A 17,261-nucleotide genomic window follows, 5' to 3' on the forward strand; every position below is an offset into this window, starting at 1 on the left:
CAGGAAAGTTAGTGCGTTCCAAAGTTGGTAATTTGTGCGTTTATGTCCAGACTATCGTGCGTTCAAGAGACCTTATATGCAGACTTTCGTGCGTTCAAAATTGCCTATGTCCAGATTTTCATGCGTTCCAAAGGAAAATTCGTGCGCTCCAAAATTGATATTTTGTGCGTTCATGTCCAGACTATCGTGCGTTCGAATGACCTTATATGCAGACTTTTGTGCGTTCAAAACTGCCTATGTCCAAACTTTCGTGCGTTCCAAGGGAAAATTAGTGAGCTTCAAAACTGATAATTTGTGCGTTTATGTCCAGACTATCGTGCGTTCAAGAGACCTTATATGCAGACATTCGTGCGTTCAAAATTGCCTATGTCCAGATTTTCATGCGTTCCAAAGGAAAATTCGTGCGCTCCAAAATTGATATTTTGTGCGTTCATGTCCAGACTATCGTGCGTTCGAATGACCTTATATGCAGACTTTTGTGCGTTCAAAACTGCCTATGTCCAAACTTTCGTGCGTTCCAAAGGAAAATTAGTGAGCTTCAAAACTGATAATTTGTGCGTTTATGTCCAGACTATTGTGCGTTCAAGAGACCTTATATGCAGACTTTCGTGCGTTCAAAATTGCCTATGTCCAGATTTTCGTGCGTTCCAAAGGAAAATTCGTGCGCTCCAAAATTGATAATTTGTGCGTTTATGTCCAGACTATCGTGCGTTCGAAAGACTTTATGTCCAGACTTTCGTACGTTCAAAACTGCCTATGTCCAAACTTTCGTGCGTTCCAAAGGAAAATTAGTGCGCTCCAAAAATGATAATTTGTGCGTTCATGCCCAGAATATTGTGCGTTCGAAAGACCTTATGTCCAGACTTTCGTGCGTTCAAAATTGCCTGTGTCCAAACTTTCGTGCGTTCCACAGGAAAGTTAGTGCGCTCCAAAGTTGGTAATTTGTGCGTTTATGTCCAGACTATCGTGCGTTCAAAAGTCCTCATGTCAAGACTTTCGTGCGTTCAAAATTGCCTATGTCCACATTTTCATGCGTTCCAAAGGAAAATTCGTGCGCTCCGAAATTGATATTTTGTGCGTTCATGTCCAGACTATCGTGCGTTCGAATGACCTTATATGCAGACTTTTGTGCGTTCAAAACTGCCTATGTCCAAACTTTCGTGCGTTCCAAAGGAAAATTAGTGAGCTTCAAAACTGATAATTTGTGCGTTTATGTCCAGACTATCGTGCGTTCAAGAGACCTTATATGCAGACTTTCGTGCGTTCAAAATTGCCTATGTCCAGATTTTCGTGCGTTCCAAAGGAAAATTCGTGCGCTCCAAAATTGATAATTTGTGCGTTTATGTCCAGACTATCGTGCGTTCGAAAGACTTTATGTCCAGACTTTCGAACGTTCAAAACTGCCTATGTCCAAACTTTCGTGCGTTCCAAAGGAAAATTAGTGCGCTCCAAAAATGATAATTTGTGCGTTCATGCCCAGAATATTGTGCGTTCGAAAGACCTTATGTCCAGACTTTCGTGCGTTCAAAATTGGCTGTGTCCAAACTTTCGTGCGTTCCACAGGAAAGTTAGTGCGCTCCAAAGTTGGTAATTTGTGCGTTTATATCCAGACTATTGCGCGTTCAAAAGTCCTCATGTCAAGACTTTCGTGCGTTCAAAGTTGCCTATGTCCAGATTTTAATGCGTTCCAAAGGAAAATTCGTGCGCTCCAAAACTGATATTTTGTGCGTTCATGTCCGACTATCGTGCGTTCGAATGACCTTATATGCAGACATTCGTGCGTTCAAATGTGCCTATGTCCAAACTCGTGCGTTCCAAAGGAAAATTAGTGCTCTCCAAAACTGATAATTTGTGCGTTCATGTCCAGACTATCGTGCGTTCGAATGACCTTATATGCAGACTTTCGTGCGTTCAAAACTGCCTATGTCCAAACTTTAGTGCGTTCCAAAGGAGAATTAGTGCGCTCCAAAACTGATAATTTGTGCGTTTATGTCCAGACTATCGTGCGTTCAAGAGACCTTATATGCAGACTTTCGTGCGTTCAAAATTGCCTATGTCCAGATTTTCGTGCGTTCCAAAGGAAAATTCGTGCGCTCCAAAATTGATAATTTGTGCGTTTATGTCCAGACTATCGTGCGTTCGAAAGACTTTATGTCCAGACTTTCGTACGTTCAAAACTGCCTATGTCCAAACTTTCGTGCGTTCCAAAGGAAAATTAGTGCGCTCCAAAAATGATAATTTGTGCGTTCATGCCCAGAATATTGTGCGTTCGAAAGACCTTATGTCCAGACTTTCGTGCGTTCAAAATTGGCTGTGTCCAAACTTTCGTGCGTTCCACAGGAAAGTTAGTGCGCTCCAAAGTTGGTAATTTGTGCGTTTATATCCAGACTATCGCGCGTTCAAAAGTCCTCATGTCAAGACTTTCGTGCGTTCAAAGTTGCCTATGTCCAGATTTTAATGCGTTCCAAAGGAAAATTCGTGCGCTCCAAAACTGATATTTTGTGCGTTCATGTCCGACTATCGTGCGTTCGAATGACCTTATATGCAGACATTCGTGCGTTCAAATGTGCCTATGTCCAAACTCGTGCGTTCCAAAGGAAAATTAGTGCTCTCCAAAACTGATAATTTGTGCGTTCATGTCCAGACTATCGTGCGTTCGAATGACCTTATATGCAGACTTTCGTGCGTTCAAAACTGCCTATGTCCAAACTTTAGTGCGTTCCAAAGGAGAATTAGTGCGCTCCAAAACTGATAATTTGTGCGTTTATGTCCAGACTATCGTGCGTTCAAAAGACCTTATATGCAGACTTTCGTGCGTTCAAAACTGCCTATGTCCAAACTTTCGTGCGTTCCAAAGGAAAATTAGTGAGCTTCAAAACTGATAATTTGTGCGTTTATGTCCAGACTATCGTGCGTTCAAGAGACCTTATATGCAGACTTTCGTGCGTTCAAAATTGCCTATGTCCAGATTTTCGTGCGTTCCAAAGGAAAATTCGTGCGCTCCAAAATTGATAATTTGTGCGTTTATGTCCAGACTATCGTGCGTTCGAAAGACTTTATGTCCAGACTTTCGTACGTTCAAAACTGCCTATGTCCAAACTTTCGTGCGTTCCAAAGGAAAATTAGTGCGCTCCAAAAATGATAATTTGTGCGTTCATGCCCAGAATATTGTGCGTTCGAAAGACCTTATGTCCAGACTTTCGTGCGTTCAAAATTGCCTGTGTCCAAACTTTCGTGCGTTCCACAGGAAAGTTAGTGCGCTCCAAAGTTGGTAATTTGTGCGTTTATATCCAGACTATCGTGCGTTCAAAAGTCCTCATGTCAAGACTTTCGTGCGTTCAAAGTTGCCTATGTCCAGATTTTAATGCGATCCAAAGGAAAATTCGTGCGCTCCAAAATTGATATTTTGTGCGTTCATGTCCAGACTATCGTGCGTTCGAATGACCTTATATGCAGACATTCGTGCGTTCAAATGTGCCTATGTCAAAACTCGTGCGTTCCAAAGGAAAATTAGTGCGCTCCAAAACTGATAATTTGTGCGTTCATGTCCAGACTATTGTGCGTTCGAATGACCTTATATGCAGACTTTCGTGCGTTCAAAATTGCCTATGTCCAGATTTTCATGCGTTCCAAAGGAAAATTCGTGCGCTCCAAAATTGATATTTTGTGCGTTCATGTCCAGACTATTGTGCGTTCGAATGACCTTATATGCAGAATTTTGTGCGTTCAAAACTGCCTATGTCCAAACTTTAGTGCGTTCCAAAGGAGAATTAGTGCGCTCCAAAACTGATAATTTGTGCGTTTATGTCCAGACTATCGTGCGTTCGAATGACCTTATATGCAGACTTTCGTGCGTTCAAAACTGCCTATGTCCAAACTTTAGTGCGTTCCAAAGGAGAATTAGTGCGCTCCAAAACTGATAATTTGTGCGTTTATGTCCAGACTATCGTGCGTTCAAAAGACCTTATATGCAGACTTTCGTGCGTTCAAAATTGCCTATGTCCAGATTTTCATGCGTTCCAAAGGAAAATTCGTGCGCTCCAAAATTGATATTTTGTGCGTTCATGTCCAGACTATCGTGCGTTCGAATGACCTTATATGCAGACATTCGTGCGTTCAAATGTGCCTATGTCAAAACTCGTGCGTTCCAAAGGAACATTAGTGCGCTCCAAAACTGATAATTTGTGCGTTCATGTCCAGACTATCGTGCGTTCGAATGACCTTATATGCAGACTTTCGTGCGTTCAAAACTGCCTATGTCCAAACTTTAGTGCGTTCCAAAGGAGAATTAGTGCGCTCCAAAACTGATAATTTGTGCGTTTATGTCCAGACTATCGTGCGTTCAAAAGACCTTATATGCAGACTTTCGTGCGTTCAAAATTGCCTATGTCCAGATTTTCATGCGTTCCAAAGGAAAATTCGTGCGCTCCAAAATTGATATTTTGTGCGTTCATGTCCAGACTATCGTGCGTTCGAATGACCTTATATGCAGACATTCGTGCGTTCAAATGTGCCTATGTCAAAACTCGTGCGTTCCAAAGGAAAATTAGTGCGCTCCAAAACTGATAATTTGTGCGTTCATGTCCAGACTATCGTGCGTTCGAATGACCTTATATGCAGACTTTCGTGCGTTCAAAACTGCCTATGTCCAAACTTTCGTGCGTTCCAAAGGAAAAATAGTGAGCTCCAAAACTGATAATTTGTGCGTTTATGTTCAGACTATCGTGCGTTCAAGAGACCTTATATGCAGACTTTCGTGCATTCAAAATTGCCTATGTCCAGATTTTCGTGCGTTCCAAAGGAAAATTCGTGCGCTCCAAAATTGATAATTTGTGCGTTTATGTCCAGACTATCGTGCGTTCGAAAGACTTTATGTCCAGACTTTCGTACGTTCAAAACTGCCTATGTCCAAACTTTCGTGCGTTCCAAAGGAAAATTAGTGCGCTCCAAAAATGATAATTTGTGCGTTCATGCCCAGAATATTGTGCGTTCGAAAGACCTTATGTCCAGACTTTCGTGCGTTCAAAATTGCCTGTGTCCAAACTTTCGTGCGTTCCACAGGAAAGTTAGTGCGCTCCAAAGTTGGTAATTTGTGCGTTTATGTCCAGACTATCGTGCGTTCAAAAGTCCTCATAACAAGACTTTCGTGCGTTCAAAGTTGCCTATGTCCAGATTTTCATGCGTTCCAAAGGAAAATTCGTGCGCTCCAAAATTGATATTTTGTGCGTTCATGTCCAGACTATCGTGCGTTCGAATGACCTTATGTGCAGACATTCGTGCGTTCAAATGTGCCTATGTCCAAACTCTCGTGCGTTCCAAAGGAAAATTAGTGCGCCCCAAAATTGATAATTTGTGCGTTTATGTCCAGACTATCGTGCGTTCAAAAGACCTTATATGCAGACTTTCGTGCGTTCAAAATTGCCTATGTCCAGATTTTCATGCGTTCCAAAGGAAAATTCGTGCGCTCCAAAATTGATATTTTGTGCTTTCATGCCCAGAATATCGTGCGTTCAAAAGATCTTATGTCCAGACTTTCGTGCGTTCAAAATTGCCTATGTCCAAACTTTCGTGCGTTCCACAGGAAAATTAGTGCGCTCCAAAACTGATAATTTGTGCGTTTATGTCCAGACTATCGTGCGTTCAAAAGACCTTATATGCAGACTTTCGTGCGTTCAAAATTGCCTATGTCTAGATTTTCGTGCGTTCCAAAGGAAAATTCGTGCGCTCCAAAATTGATAATTTGTGCTTTCATGCCCAGAATATCGTGCGTTCGAAAGATCTTATGTCCAGACTTTCGTGCGTTCAAAATTGCCTATGTCCAAACTTTCGTGCGTTCCACAGGAAAGTTAGTGCGCTCCAAAGTTGGTAGTATGTGCGTTTATGTCCAGACTATCGTGCGTTCAAAAGTCCTCATGTCCAGACTTTCGTGCGTTCAGAGTTGCCTATGTCCAGATTTTCATGCGATCCAAAGGAAAATTCTTGCGCTCCAAAATTGATATTTTGTGCGTTCATGTCCAGGCTATCGTGCGTTCGAATGACCTTATATGCAGACATTCGTGCGTTCAAATGTGCCTATCTCCAAACTTTCGTGCGTTCCAAAGGAAAATTAGTGCGCTCCAAAACTGATAATTTGTGCGTTTATGTCCAGACTATCGTGCGTCCAAAAGATCTTATATGCAGACTTTCGTGCGTTCAAAATTGCCTATGTCCAGATTTTCATGCGTTCCAAAGGAAAATTCGTGCGCTCCAAAATTGATATTTTGTGCTTTCATGCCCAGAATATCGTGCGTTCGAAAGATCTTATGTCCAGACTTTCTTGCGTTCAAAATTGCCTATGTCCAAACTTTCGTGCGTTCCACAGGAAAATTAGTGCGCTCCAAAACTGATAATTTGTGCGTTTATGTCCAGACTATCGTGCGTTCAAAAGACCTTATATGCAGACTTTCGTGCGTTCAAAATTGCCTATGTCCAGATTTTCGTGCGTTCCAAAGGAAAATTCGTGCGCTCCAAAATTGATAATTTGTGCTTTCATGCCCAGAATATCGTGCGTTCGAAAGATCTTATGTCCAGACTTTCGTGCGTTCAAAATTGCCTATGTCCAAATTTTCGTGCGTTCCACAGGAAAGTTAGTGCGCTCCAAAATTGGTAGTATGTGCGTTTATGTCCAGACTATCGTGCGTTCAAAAGTCCTCATGTCCAGACTTTCTTGCGTTCAGAGTTGCCTATGTACAGATTTTCATGCGATCCAAAGGAAAATTCTTGCGCTCCAAAACTGATATTTTGTGCGTTCATAGCCAGACTATCGTGCATTCGAATGATCTTATATGCAGACATTCGTGCGTTCAAATGTCCCTATGTCCAAACTTTCGTGAGTTCCAAAGGAAAATTAGTGCGCTCCAAAACTGATAATTTGTGCGTTTATGTCCAGACTATCGTGCGTTCAAAAGACCTTATATGCAGACTATCGTGCGTTCAAAATTGCCTATGTCCAGATTTTCATGCGTTCCAAAAAAAATTTCGTGCGCTCCAAAATTGATATTTTGTGCGTTCATGTCCAGACTATCGTGCGTTCGAATGACCTTATATGCAGACTTTCGTGCGTTCAAAACTGCCTATATCCAAACTTTTGTGCGTTCCAAAGGAAAATTAGTGCGCTCCAAAACTGATAATTTGTGCGTTTATGTCCAGACTGTCGTGCGTTCAAAAGACCTTATATGCAGACTTTCGTGCGTTCAAAATTGCCTATGTCCAGATTTTCGTGCGTTCCAAAGGAAAATTCGTGCGCTCCAAAATTGATAATTTGTGCTTTCATGTCCAGAATATCGTGCGTTCGAAAGACCTTATGTCCAGACTTTCGTGCGTTCAAAATTGCCTATGTCCAAACTTTCGTGCGTTCCACAGTAAAGTTAGTGCGCACCAAAGTTGGTAATATGTGCGTTTATGTCCAGACTATCGTGCGTTCAAAAGTCCTCATGTCCAGACTTTCGTGCGTTCAGAGTTGCCTATGTCCAGATTTTCATGCGTTCCAAAGAAAAATTCGTGCGCTCCAAAATTGACATTTTGTGCGTTCATGTACAGACAATCATGCGTTCGAATGACCTTATATGCAGACTTTCGTGCGTTCAAAACTGCCTATGTCCAAAATTTTGTGCGTTCCAAATGAAAATTAGTGCGCTCCAAAATTGATAATTTGTGCTTTCATGCCCAGAATATCGTGCGTTCGAAAGATCTTATGTCCAGACTTTCGTGCGTTCAAAATTGCCTATGTCCAAACTTTCGTGCGTTCCACAGGAAAGTTAGTGCGCTCCAAAGTTGGTAGTATGTGCGTTTATGTCCAGACTATCGTGCGTTCAAAAGACCTTATATGCAGACTTTCGTGCGTTCAAAATTGCCTATGTCTAGATTTTCGTGCGTTCCAAAGGAAAATTCGTGCGCTCCAAAATTGATAATTTGTGCTTTCATGCCCAGAATATCGTGCGTTCGAAAGATCTTATGTCCAGACTTTCGTGCGTTCAAAATTGCCTATGTCCAAACTTTTGTGCGTTCCACAGGAAAGTTAGTGCGCTCCAAAGTTGGTAGTATGTGCGTTTATGTCCAGACTATCGTGCGTTCAAAAGTCCTCATGTCCAGACTTTCGTGCGTTCAGAGTTGCCTATGTCCAGATTTTCATGCGATCCAAAGGAAAATTCTTGCGCTCCAAAATTGATATTTTGTGCGTTCATGTCCAGACTATCGTGCGTTCGAATGACCTTATATGCAGACTTTCGTGCGTTCAAAATTGCCTATGTCCAGATTTTCATGCGTTCCAAAGGAAAATTCGTGCGCTCCAAAATTGATATTTTGTGCTTTCATGCCCAGAATATCGTGCGTTCGAAAGATCTTATGGCCAGACTTTCGTGCGTTCAAAATTGCCTATGTCCAAACTTTCGTGCGTTCCACAGGAAAATTAGTGCGCTCCAAAACTGATAATTTGTGCGTTTATGTCCAGACTATCGTGCGTTCAAAAGACCTTATATGCAGACTTTCGTGCGTTCAAAATTGCCTATGTCCAGATTTTCGTGCGTTCCAAAGGAAAATTCGTGCGCTCCAAAATTGATAATTTGTGCTTTTATGCCCAGAATATCGTGCCTTCGAAAGATCTTATGTCCAGACTTTCGTGCGTTCAAAATTGCCTATGTCCAAACTTTCGTGCGTTCCACAGGAAAGTTAGTGCGCTCCAAAGTTGGTAGTATGTGCGTTTATGTCCAGACTATCGTGCGTTCAAAAGTCCTCATGTCCAGACTTTCGTGCGTTCAGAGTTGCCTATGTCCAGATTTTCATGCGATCCAAAGGAAAATTCTTGCGCTCCAAAATTGAAATTTTGTGCGTTCATAGCCAGACTATCGTGCGTTCGAATGACCTTATATGCAGACATTCGTGCGTTCAAATGTCCCTATGTCCAAACTTTCGTGCGTTCCAAAGGAAAATTAGTGCGCTCCAAAACTGATAATTTGTGCGTTTATGTCCAGACTATCGTGCGTTCAAAAGACCTTATATGCAGACTATCGTGCGTTCAAAATTGCCTATGTCCAGATTTTCATGCGTTCCAAAAGAAATTTCGTGCGCTCCAAAATTGATATTTTGTGCGTTCATGTCCAGACTATCGTGCGTTCGAATGACCTTATATGCAGACTTTCGTGCGTTCAAAACTGCCTATGTCCAAACTTTTGTGCGTTCCAAAGGAAAATTAGTGCGCTCCAAAACTGATAATTTGTGCGTTTATGTCCAGACTATCGTGCGTTCAAAAGACATTATATGCAGACTTTCGTGCGTTCAAAATTGCCTATGTCCAGATTTTCGTGCGTTCCAAAGGAAAATTCGTGCGCTCCAAAATTGATAATTTGTGCTTTCATGTCCAGAATATCGTGCGTTCGAAAGACCTTATGTCCAGACTTTCGTGCGTTCAAAATTGCCTATGTTCAAACTTTCGTGCGTTCCACAGGAAAGTTAGTGCGCACCAAAGTTGGTAATATGTGCGTTTATGTCCAGACTATCGTGCGTTCAAAAGTCCTCATGTCCAGACTTTCGTGCGTTCAGAGTTGCCCATGTCCAGATTTTCATGCGTTCCAAAGAAAAATTCGTGCGCTCCAAAATTGATATTTTGTGCGTTCATGTCCAGACTATCGTGCGTTCGAATGACCTTATATGCAGACTTTCGTGCGTTCAAAACTGCCTATGTCCAAAATTTTGTGCGTTCCAAATGAAAATTAGTGCGCTCCAAAACTGATAATCTGTGCGTTCATGTCCAGACTATTGTGCGTTCAAAAGACCTTATATGCAGACTTTCGTGCGTTCAAAATTGCCTATGTCCAGATTTTCGTGCGTTCCAAAGGAAAATTTGTGCGCTCCAAATTTGATATTTTATGCGTTCATGTCCAGACTATCGTGCGTTCAAAAGTCCTCAAGTCCAGACTTTCGTGCGTTCAAAATTGCCTATGTCCAGATTTTCATGCGTTCCAAAGGAAAATTCGTGCGCTCCAAAATTGATAATCTGTGCGTTTATGTCCAGACTATCGTGCGTTCGAAAGACTTTATATCCAGACTTTCGTGCGTTCAAAACTGCCTATGTCCAAACTTTCGTGCGTTCCAAAGGAAAATTAATGCGCTCCAAAAATGATAATTTGTGCGTTCATGCCCAGAATATCGTGCGTTCGAAAGACCTTATGTCCAGACTTTCGTGCGTTCAAAATTGCCTATGTTCAAACTTTCGTGCGTTCCAAAGGAAAGTTAGTGCGCTCCAAAGTTGGTATTTGTGCGTTTATATCCAGACTATCGTGCGATCAAAAGTCCTCATGTCCAGACTTTCGTGCGTTCAAAGTTGCCTATGTCGAGATTTTCATGCGTTCCAAAGGAAAATTCGTGCGCTCCAAAATTGATATTTTGTGCGTTCATGTCCAGACTATCGTGCGTTCGAATGACCTTATATGCAGACTTTCGTGCGTTCAAAACTGCCTATGTCCAAACTTTCGTGCGTTCCAAAGGAAAATTAGTGCGCTCTAAAACTGATAATTTGTGCGTTTATGTCCAGACTATGGTGCGTTCAAAAGACCTTATATGCAGACTTTCGTGCGTTTAAAATTGCCTATGTCCAGATTTTCGTGCGTTCCAAAGGAAAATTCGTGCGCTCCAAAATTGATATTTTGTGCGTTCATGTCCAGACTATCGTGCGTTCGAATGACCTTATATCCAGACTTTCGTACGTTCAAAACTGCATATGTCCAAACTTTCGTGCGTTCCAAAGGAAAATTAGTGCGCTCCAAAACTGATAAATTGTGCGTTCATGTCCAGACTATTGTGCGTTCGAAAGACCTTATGTCCAGAATTTCGGGCGGTCAAAACTGCCTATGTCCAAACTTTCGTGCGTTCCAAAGGAAAATTAGTGCGCTCCAAAATTGATAATTTGTGCGTTCATGTCCAGACTATTGTGCGTTCGAATGACCTTACATCCAGACTTTCATGCGTTCAAAACTGCCTATGTCGAAACTTTCGTGCGTTCCAAAGGAAAATTAGTGGGCTCCAAAATTGACAATTTGTGCGTTTATGTCCAGACTATCGTGCGTTCAAAAGTCCTCAAGTCCAGACTTTCGTTCGTTCAAAATTGCCTATGTCCAGATTTTCGTGCGTTCCAAAGGAAAAATTGTGCGCTCCAAAATTGATATTTTGTGCGTTCATGTCCAGACTATCGTGCGTTCGAATGACCTTATATCCAGACTTTCGTGCGTTCAAAACTGCATATGTCCAAACTTTCGTGCGTTCCAAAGGAGAATTAGTGCGCTCCAAAACTGATAATTTGTGCGTTCATGTCCAGACTATCGTGCGTTCGAAAGACCTTATGTCCAGAAATTCGTGCGTTCAAAACTGCCTATGTCCAAACTTTGGTGCGTTCCAAAGGAAAATTTGTGCGCTCCAAAATTGATAATTTGTGCGTTTATGTCCAGACTATCGTGCGTTCAAAAGACCTTATGTCCAGACTTTCGTGCGTTCAAAATTGCCTATGTCTAGACTTTTGTGTGTTCCGAACCAAAAATCGTCCGCTGCAAAATTGATATTCTGTGCGTTTTTATCGAGGCTATCCTGCTTTCAAAAGTCCTTATGTCCAGAATTTTGCGCGTTCAAAACCGCATAGGTCCAAACTTTCGTGCGTTCCAAAGGAAAATTAGTGCGCTCCAAAACTGATAGTTTGTGCGTTCATGTCCAGACTATCGTGCGTTCGAAAGACCTTATGTCCAGAATTTTGTGCGTTCAAAACTGCCAATGTCCAAACTTTCGTGCATTCCAAAGGAAAATTAGTGCGCTCCAAAATTTATAAATTGTGCGTTTATGTCCAGACTATCGTGCGTTCAAAAGACCTTATGTCCAGAATTTCGTGCGTTCAAAATTGCCTATGTCCAGACTTTTGTGTGTTCCAAACCAAAAATCGTCCGCTGCAAAATTGATATTCTGTGCGTTTTTGTCGAGGCTATCCTGCTTTCAAAAGACCTTATGTTGGGATTTTAGTGCATTCAAATTTGCCTATGTCCGGACTTTTGTGTGTTCCAAACCAAAAATCGTCCGATGCAAAATTGATATTCTGTGCGTTTTTGTCGAGGCTATTCTGCTTTCAAAAGTCCTCATGTCCAGACTTTTGTACGTTCAAAAATGCCTATATCCAGACTTTTGTGCGTTCCAAAGGAAAATTAGTGCGCTCCAAAATTGATAATTTGTGCGTTCATGTCCAGACTATCGTGCGTTCGAAAGACCTTATGTCCAGACTTTTGTGCATTCAAAACTGACTATGTCCAAACTTTCGTGCGTTCGAAAGGAAAGTTAGTGCGCTCCAAAATTGATAATTTGTGCGTTTATGTCCAGACTATCATGCGTTCAAAAGACCTTATGTCCAGACTTTCGTGCTTCCAAAATTGCCTATGTCCAGACTTTTGTGTGTTCCAAACTAAAAATCGTCCGCTGCAAAATTGATATTCTGTGCGTTTTTGTCAAGGCGATCCTGCTTTCAAAAGTCCTCATGTCAAGACTTTCGTGAGTTCAAAACTGCATATGTCCAAACTTTCGTGCGTTCCAAAGGAAAATTAGTGCGCTCCAAAACTGATAATTTGTGCGTTCATGTCCAGACTATCGTGCGTTCGAAAGACTTTATGTCCAGAAATTCGTGCGTTCAAAACTGCCTATGTCCAAACTTTGGTGCGTTCCAAAGGAAAATTAGTGCGCTCCAAAATTGATAATTTGTGCGTTTATGTCCAGACTATCGTGCGTTCAAAAGACCTTATGTCCAGACTTTCGTGCGTTCAAAATTGCCTATGTCTAGACTTTTGTGTGTTCCGAACCAAAAATCGTCCGCTACAAAATTGATATTCTGTGCGTTTTTGTCGAGGCTATCCTGCTTTCAAAAGTCCTTATGTCCAGAATTTCGCGCTTTCAAAACCGCATAGGTCCAAACTTTCGTGCGTTCCAAAGGAAAATTAGTGCGCTCCAAAACTGATAGTTTGTGCGTTCATGTCCAGACTATCGTGCGTTCGAAAGACCTTATGTCCAGAATTTTGTGCGTTCAAAACTGCCAATGTCCAAACTTTTGTGCATTCCAAAGGAAAATTAGTGCGCTCCAAAATTTATAAATTGTGCGTTTATGTCCAGACTATCGTGCGTTCGAAAGACCTTATGTCCAGACTTTTGTGCATTCAAAACTGACTATGTCCAAACTTTTGTGCGTTCGAAAGGAAAGTTAGTGCGCTCCAAAATTGATAATTTGTGCGTTTATGTCCAGACTATCATGCGTTCAAAAGACCTTATGTCCAATCTTTCGTGCTTCCAAAATTGCCTATGTCCAGACTTTTGTGTGTTCCAAACTAAAAATCGTCCGCTGCAAAATTGATATTCTGTGCGTTTTTGTCGAGGCGATCCTGCCTTCAAAAGTCCTCATGTCCAGACTTTCGTGCGTTCAAAATTGCCTATGTCCAGACTTTCGTGCGTTCCAAAGGAAAATTCGTGCGCTCCAAAATTGATATTTCGTGCGTTCATGTCCAGACTTTCGTGCGTTCAAAGTTGCATTTGTCCAAACTTTCGTGTGTTCCAAAGGAAAATTAGTGCGCTCCAAAACTGATAATTTGTGCGTTCATTTCCAGACTATCGTGCGTTCGAAAGACTTTATGTCCAGAATTTTGTGCGTTCAAAACTGCCAATGTCCAAACTTTCGTGCGTTCCAAAGGAAAATTAGTGCGCTCCAAAACTTATAATTTGTGCGTTTATGTCCAGACTATCGTGCGTTCAAAAGAATTTATTTCCAGAATTTCGTGCGTTCAAAATTGCCTATGTCCAGACTTTTGTGTGTTCCAAACCAAAAATCGTCCGCTGCAAAATTGATATTCTGTGCGTTTTTGTCGAGGCTATCCTGCTTTCAAAAGACCTTATGTCGGGATTTAATTGCATTCAAATTTGCCTATGTCCAGACTTTTGTGTGTTCCAAAGGAAAATTAGTGCGCTCCAAAATTGATAATTTGTGCGTTCATGTCCAGACTATCGTGCGTTCGAAAGACCTTATGTCCAGACTTTTGTGCATTCAAAACTGACTATGTCCAAATTTTCGTGCGTTCGAAAGGAAAGTTAGTGCGCTCCAAAATTGATAATTTGTGCGTTTATGTCCAGACTATCATGCGTTCAAAAGACCTTATGTCCAGACTTTCGTGCTTCCAAAATTGCCTATGTCCAGACTTTTGTGTGTTCCAAACTAAAAATCGTCCGCTGCAAAATTGATATTCTGTGCGTTTTTGTCGAGGCGATCCTGCTTTCAAAAGTCCTCATGTCCAGACTTTCGTGCGTTCAAAATTGCCTATGTCCAGACTTTCGTGCGTTCCAAAGAAAAATTCGTGCGCTCCAAAATTGATAATTTGTGCGTTCATGTCCAGACTATCGTGCGTTCGAAAGACCTTATGTCCAGACTTTCGTGCGTTCAAAACTGCCTATGTCCAAACTTTCGTGCGTTCTAAAGGAAAACTAGTGCGCTCCAAAATTGATAATTTTTGCGTTTATGTCCAGACTATCGTGGTGCGTTCAAAAGTCCTCATGTCCAGACTTTCGTGCGTTCAAAATTGCCTATGTCCAGACTTTCGTGCGTTCCGAAGGGAAAATCATGCGCTCCAAAACTGATAATTTGTGCGTTCATGTCCAGACTATCGGGCGTTCGAAAGAGTTTATGTCCAGAGTTTTTTGTGGGTTCAAAACTGCCTATGTCCAAACTTTCGTGCGTTCCAAAGGAAAATTAGTGCGCTCCAAAAATGATAATTTGTGCGTTTATGTCCAGAATATCGTGCGTTCGAAAGACCTTATGTCCAGACTTTCGTGCGTTCAAAACTGCCTATGTCCAAACTTTCGTGCGTTCTAAAGGAAAACTAGTGCGCTCCAAAATTGATAATTTTTGCGTTTATGTCCAGACTATCGTGGTGCGTTCAAAAGTCCTCATGTCCAGACTTTCGTGCTTTCAAAATTGCCTATGTCCAGACTTTCGTGCGTTCCGAAGGAAAAATCATGCCCTCCAAAACTGATATTTTGTGCGTTCATGTCCAGACTATCGGGCGTTCGAAAGACCTTATGTCCAGACTTTCGTGCGTTCAAAACTGCCTATGTCCAAACTTTCGTGCGTTCCAAAGGAAAATTAGTACGCTCCAAAAATTATAATTTGTGCGTTTAGGTCCAAAATATCGTGCGTTCGAAAGAGCTAATGTCCAGAATTTTGTGCGTTCAAAACTGCCTATGTCCAAACTTTCGTGCGTTCGAAAGAAAAATTAGTGCGCTCCAAAAATGATAATTTGTGCGTTTATGTCCAGACTATCGTGCGTTCAAAAGACTTTATGTCCAGACTTTCGTGCGTTCAAAATTGCCTATGTCCAGTCTTTTGTGTGTTCCAAACCAAAAATCGTCCGCTGCAAAATTGATATTCTGTGCGTTTTTGTCGAGGCGATCCTGCTTTCAAAAGTCCTCATGTCCAGAGTTTCCTGCGTTTAAAATTGCCTATGTCCAGACTTTCGTGCGTTCCAAAGGAAAATTCGTGCGCTCCAAAATTGACAATTTGTGCGTTCAAGTCCAGACTATCGTGCATTCGAAAGACCTTATGTCCAGAATTTCGTGCGTTCAAAACTGCCTATGTCCAAACTTTCGTGCGTTCCAAAGGAAAATTAGTGCGCTCCAAAATTGATAATTTGTGCGTTTATGTCCAGACTATCGTGCGTTCAAAAGACCTTATGTCCAGACTTTCGTGCGTTCAAAATTGCCTATGTCCAGACTTTTGTGTGTTCCAAACCAAAAATCGTCCGCGGCAAAATTGATATTCTGTGCGTTTTTTTCGAGGCTATCCTGCTTTCAAAAGACCTTATGTCGAGACTTTAGTGCGTTCAAAATTGCCTATGTCCTGATTTATGAGTGTTCCAAACCAAAAATTACTGTAAGATTTGACGTGTTTAGTTGCTCTTGATCAAAATTTGGATCTCGTATGTCCCGGCCCCCGTTGTTTTTATGACCTTCAATCACAAATCATTTGATGTTATATAGCATCTTACTATGTAACAAAGGTGTCATGACGTTTTACCCAATGCCATTATACCCAATGCCAATATACCCAATGCCATTATACTCAGGGTAGTTTGATATTTTCGTTCAATTATGCGACTACAAATTAGCAGTCGCTATTACCCGTATGTTTTGACATACTTAATGGCCATGGCCATGCCTCAGTGGCCCGTGGGACTTGATATGAAACTATCACAACCGAACATGGGATTAAATTATCCGCTTTTTTAATCATACGTGTAAGAGCTATTTTCTACTAATTAGTACTCGGATTATGGAACGAAAATATCAATGTGAATTGAGTATAATGGCATTGGATATTTTGGCATTGGGTATAATGGCATTGGGTATATTGGCATTGGGTATAATGGCATTGGGTAAATTGTAATGTAACCGTAACAAATAGCACGTTCGCCTTGAGGGCGTAAAAAGTATGACCAAAAAGCACAGCAGATTTGATCCTGAAGATTGAAGATTTTATTGTAAACGTGTGTTTTTTTTTCTGCAAGACTAGCATTGGTATTCTACGGGTTTTAATATTCATAGAGGAGTATCTGAGGAGTATTCCTACTCCCCTAAACCTACCTAACTACCCCTGCACCTAGATACTTACGTACTTCCCCATCCACACCGACCTACACCCCTCATGCCTATCCCCCCTCCTAGTTAACCCTCCCACTAATTCCATCTCTAACCCGCACCACTTCCCACCTGCCCCCATAAAATAAAAACTATGTTTGCATCTTTAAAAGCCCTTTTTAGTGCCCTAAATTTTCCTCTCATTCACAATTTTAAGTATTAGAAGTTATTTGCAGGTAGTTGAATACTGAAAGTCAACTGCGCTCAAATGGCGTTTTTTTTCGAATTTAATTTCCTAATAGTGATATACAATAACGTCTTATAACGTTCTGAACAACCACCTCCGCCCCCTACCCCCGAAAATTTTAGATTGTAACAAATTAAAGTTCTCACTAGATATCCCGGAGCATTACTTCCGATGTTAGTCGGCTATTTTAAAGGATTGCGTGACGCTCTAAGGGGGCATCACTCAATCGCAGAAAAACCGCAAACTTAGATTGACAGCAGCATACAAAAGTAATTTATAAGCTGATGTTTGCTCCCAGTTGAAAAAATACATAATGTATTTGTTGATTAAAAATGAAAACACA

This window comes from Convolutriloba macropyga, chromosome 10 (genome assembly GCF_964194025.1).
Source record: "Convolutriloba macropyga chromosome 10, txConMacr16.3, whole genome shotgun sequence".
NCBI lineage: Eukaryota > Metazoa > Xenacoelomorpha > Acoela > Convolutidae > Convolutriloba > Convolutriloba macropyga.